Genomic DNA, 5,535 nt, shown 5'->3' with positions numbered 1-5,535 from the left:
GGATTCTGTCATTGTTGCCTGGTCCCAGGATCATTTGAGTTCGTCTCCATTCAGCCTTCACAAGGAGCTGCCTGCAATTAAGCTCCAGTCAGGCATGAATATTGTTTGTTATCTGTGCTCTCACATGACCTTTGCGCTTCCCACCTCCATCCTCTTCTAGCGTGCTGAGCTTATTGGAAAACTTCTTGGCCTCATGAAGTTTTAGTCCAAACGCAGGTAAATTTGGCAAATTGGACTTTGTTTCTCCCCCCCCCCCTCCCCCAGGGTTAAATCCCAAGTTTAAAATGCCAGCTTATGTGGAGTAGGCACTCCAGTTCATTGAGGTGCCTGCATTTAGACATCAGGATGAACTGGAATGTGGTTGAGGTGGGCTCTACACCCTAGAAGAAAAGAGAGAGGGAAGAGTGAGGCACGTGTGCAAGCACCTCAACAAGCTGTGTTCATGCCCGGTTGGAGTTGAATTGCTGCTTGTCATGGCATTAGAATGAAGTGTTCACCTACTGGTTGGTTTAAACTGCATCACTTAGTGAGGATACAGTTGTGGTACAGAATGCGCAGGTTGGTCCAGAGCTTTCCCATGTTAACATTTCCTCACATAAAGAGTTAATTTTAGAACAAGTAGTAAATATGATGACAAACTCCATCCCAATGATCAAATGTTATCAATGTTTTGAAAATTCTGCATGATTTCTTTTTTTCTTCTTCTTTAATTTTTAATGATGGGTACACTTCCACAGAAGAGAAACTGAGGTGAAAACAGAAGTAAAAAGCTACAAAAAACTGAATCTCCCTCTGATGCTCAGTAGTAAAATGCTGTCACAACCATAGGAATATAGTGCTTTAGCCAGATTTTTAATTGTCACAATAAACTAATTTAAGGAATGGGTTTGGATCCTTTGACTCCCTCATGCTGGGTCTTCTTCCATCAGCGCAAGTGGAAAAAGCAGAGACAGAAGGGAGTCGCAGGATCCAACCCAGTGTCTTTGCTATCCATTTTTCCATTGCTGAGGGATTGTTCCATTGGGACATGTGTCACTGTGGGTGATGCAGCTGTAAATCAAGATTAAAATTATGAATTTTGAGTTAATTATGAATTTCACCTGGGAGACATTTCAAAGTTGGTTGGGACTCAGCCACTTTCTTTCTATGCTGGCCTGTACTGGCTTCAGTTCACCGTTGCAGAAGCATGGATGCCCAAGAAATGCTACTTGGAGCAAATTACACCCAATTATAAGTGTAACTGGACTAAGAAATATGAAATTATACACTGCTGATTGTGGATTGTTTAATGGTGACTTGAAAGCTCTTCTTGATCTAAGTAAGAACAGAATTAAAAGGAAGAGTAAGGGCCAAACAGCACGAGTTGTTTTTCTAATGAGTTGAGTCTGGGTTCCCCATTATAAAAGGTCTCACATAGTTTGGTCCTTAGGCCGTTCAAAATAGGATATTCAATATGTTTAGAACATGAGATTCTCAGGGGGTAGCATTTTAATCGCACTATACAACCATACTATACAGCCTTGGCGGGAAGGGCGGGGTATAAATCGAACTAGTAAATAAATAGTTGTAACATTTTGTGCTCAAAGGAGAGTATTCACTACCGTCAGTTTTCAGACTTTGCCTTTGGCTTGTGTGAATGGAAGATCGTAAAAAAAGTCCTAATCCCATGAGCATCTGCCTTTGCATTTACGGCTCAATCTTACTTATATTGGAGCTGCGGTGGCTCAAGTGGTTAAGACGCTGAACTGCGGGCTGTGAAAGGTTGGTAGTTCAGCAGTTCGAGACCCAAGTTGCTGCATGACGGAGTGAGCTCCCGTCTCTAGTTCCAGCTCCTGCCAACCTAGCAGTTCAAAAGCAAGAAATTACAAGTAGATAAATAGGTACCACTTTGGTGGGAAGGTAACAGCGTTTGCACCTTGGTGTTTAGTCATGCCGGCCACATGACCACGGAAACGTCTTCGGACAGCGCTGGCTCTTCGGCTTTGAAACGGAGATGAGCACCGCAACCCTAGAGTTGGATTCGAGCAAGGGAACCTTTACCTTTACCTTACTTATATTGGTCACTGTATGAAAGCCTCAGGGAAAGGTTTCTTGCTGCTATTCTGCTAAGAATCCCAGCTAGAAAGGAATACATGAAAAAGGCTGTTTACTAGTGATAGTGTTATAATATACATATATACATGCTGTAATATACCTATACTTTCTTTCCTTTCTCTTACTGCTCATTCGACCCAGTGGTCCCAAACAGCCACTGAGAGTTTATGTTTAAACAACTAAAAGAAAGCTACCTGCATAATGGGATCTCCCAACAGAATATGGTAGTTTTATGCAGTTGTTTTAGAATGTTTCAGTGTTTCTACAGTGGCAGCCAAAAACCTAGCAACCCCATATGCAACCCATCCATCTATGTTGCACAGTAGCATAGAAGTCTCAGCAGCTGGAGAAGCAGAGTCCTTACTGAGGAGGGGGAGATCAGCTCCTGTCTTAAGTTTTTAAAATTCAGGGCAGCTTAAAAACACAGTCAATGGATTTAATGCAATTAAGGTCACAATTACACATTTTCTCTGAATACAGAATGCAAACATATGTACCTGTCAAGGCTGTAGATGGTAAAGAGTTAAGACGCGCCAACATAAAGGCGTGTCTATATTTAGGATATGTTAAATCACACAGTGCCAACCGTGAAGGTTGAGTAAGCTCTTCTTGACCTTATTGCTGTACTTTTATAATCCAGATGTTTCAGGTGAATCTCAATGAGATGTCTTAGCTTATTGACATTTACTCTCCCTGTCAATTCTATCGAAATCCCTAGGAACATTAGCTTGTCATTCATCAATTTATCCCAGTTGCTCTTATGATTGTCCAATTTAATAAGACTGAGCAAACTTCGCTCTGGATCTGGTTGCAGGATCTTTAACTTTAAATTAAATGTCCTGCTCCATGCCTAGTTTTGTAAAAGACTTCACCCACTTCAACTCTTAGAACAACGCCGGCCACACACAAAGTTAATTAGCGGTTGATCAATATCCTCAGTAACAGCCTCTATCCATACACCAGCCGCATATAACAAATGGCCAGCTACCTTAGAGTTAAATCCTCTGAGTGCTGAAGGTACATATTGTCCCTAGAGGTATTTTTCAGATTCAGGAAATATTTGGGAAACCCGAATGTTTTTGCTCCATTATACCCTATGGGGACCATTATAGTCAATGGTCTTAAGGTAAATTGCCTTGGCGTGGGTTCTTAATTCTTCAGCCTTCATCCCTGTAGTTTGGCTCCAGCGCAAATGTCTAAGTTTACCATGAGTTTGCCTAAACTGCAAGGACTCTTGAGATGGATAATCAGCTTTACCTGGGACCAAAAGGACCATTTCTAAAAGGAGATGGTCAAACCCCCCCCCCCCCCCGAATTTACTTGCTCCAAGAAATTCAATTAAGCCAAACAATTCAAAGGAAACAATAAAATAATAACACTGGCACCACAGCGGTTTACACATGCATAATCCCCACAGTCATCAATTTGGGGGCAACTGTTGAGAATCTTCAAATCATTGTTAGCTATTGTCGGGCTGTCGCTGGTCACCTGCAGGGACCCCTCCCTCTGCTGTGGTTCTGGGTTGCAAAAAGGGGCTCCTGGGGTCTCAGAATGCAGGTGAGAGACCTTGGCCAGCCAGCGACAAGCACTCTTCACAGTCTGACCTCTCTCTCTGGTAACATCAGGTTTCACTCCCCTGTTTTTCCACTCTCCCCAGTGGTCCGTCAGCGTGTCTGTCAACTCAGGTCCCTCTCCCATTGGCCAAGGGTGTCCGCTCCCTTAAGCCCGTTGTCCCGCCTCCCACCTGTTCTGCCTCGGGCAAGGTCGGCGTCCTCCACTGGAATACATTTTTGTAGACTAATCAACAGCTGTCCCTTAACATATAAAGGGATCCCTTTCATTGTCCTCAAATCTCTGTACCTTAATATTTTCCAGAGGAACTATTAAATTTTGCAGTCTTGGAAACATATTATTTTGCTCAGAAATGGGAAGTAACCCGAAAGATGCCAACAGATAGCTTTCAAAATCCTCCGGGTGAGACTGCACATTTTCCTTTGCAGGTGAGCTAACCAGCAAAGCAATCTTCCTCACCTCAAGAGATGGGGGGAGTTCAAATCAATCACCATATCCTGATTCTCTGGTGAGCTGGGAGGTCAAACTAAATGCCTCGTTTTGAGGATTAATCTTAGGGCACTCCTTAGTCATGATTTGCTCTGTCTGTAACCAGTGTTCCCTCTAAGCTGAGTGAGTGTGAGCTAGCTCACAGTTTTTTAGCCTCTGGCTCACACATTTTTGTCTTTGCTCAGGAAGGATGGGGCTCCAGAGCAAACTAACTGATGCAGCAGCCAACTCGCTCGCTCACAACTTGAATGCCAGCAGCACACAAAGTAGAATTTTTGCTCACAGGACTCCACAGCTTAGAGGGAACATTGTCTGTAACCCCCCTATTTATTACCTGTCTAAATTCCTTTCTTATAGATGGCATAGGAAAAAATGGGATCCTTGCGCTTTGAACAAAAGCTTGAAGATCCCATATGTTTTTAACAAATCCCACCTTAAGAAAATTAATGACGGAATCTTTGAGGGGGAAAATTCTACCCAACCCCCTCCCCGGAAACCTGGGAATCCTTGAAACATACCTTAAATTAATTGGTTTAAAGTGGCGGCACAGAAGAAAAGCAAGGTGTCCTTTTGCCATCTGCTTTGTCGCCCAATTAATGATATGTCCCATACATGGAATAATATTTGGAACAACTGTATTGTGTTCCGGATGTAAGAGAGGCCATCTCTGATGTACCTTAGTTGTTTTATTGAGATTGTTGATGTTTTTTGTACCCCGTTACTTCAGTCATGATATCAACTGTATTTCTTTTAATTGCTTTACTCTTATTTGTAATTTCTGCCCCCCCCCCACCTGCAAATTAGCCAGGAAAACCGGAGATTGATCTGTTAGAACACCTGAAATTTAGGAAGGCCTGAAATTGATCTGATAACAAAGTGTCTGGGATAAGTCTAAATAGCTAGATAGATAAAACGACTAAAATAGAACTGAAAATATTAACACATAGAAGCACAAACCCAAAACACAACACAACTGCCCCATAAGGGCGGTTTTATAACAAATAAAATAACAACAAACCAAACATGTAAATTAGCATAACACAAATGAGACAATAAAAGGAGAGAAGAAAACTCTCTCCCTCCTAACGGCCAACAGCTGGATAACTAATTAAGCTCATGTTTTCCAAACCAGAGGGGGAAATCATTCCAGCTGACCAAGGACAGCTGCTTCAAAAGAAAAACAACTGCTCTTCAGTGATTCTCACCAGAAATGCCTTGTAATACATAACATTGGTCCCACGGGCACGGGCCGGCGGGGGGGGGGCGTGGCTGTTTGCCCCGGGGCAAAATAACACGCGGTTGCACGAGCAGACGTCCCGTGGAGGTCCCAATCACAGGACAATCCTGCGGCGCTGCAAAGAAGCGGGGCAAGCGGGGTTG

General features: G+C 43.0%; 1 protein-coding gene across 1 annotated transcript in view; it reads left to right on the top strand.

Annotated features, from left to right (window-relative positions):
- Positions 1 to 5,535, top strand: part of LARS2 (leucyl-tRNA synthetase 2) — an 85,146-nt gene that overhangs the window by 49,098 nt on the left and 30,513 nt on the right. The gene's annotated exons all lie outside the window — the stretch shown is intronic.

Source organism: Gekko japonicus, unplaced genomic scaffold, assembly GCF_001447785.1.
Source record: "Gekko japonicus isolate JY-2015 unplaced genomic scaffold, Gekko_japonicus_V1.1 scaffold747, whole genome shotgun sequence".
In the NCBI taxonomy this organism is placed as follows: Eukaryota; Metazoa; Chordata; class Lepidosauria; order Squamata; family Gekkonidae; genus Gekko; species Gekko japonicus.
This window is presented reverse-complemented; position numbering and strand designations above follow the sequence as displayed.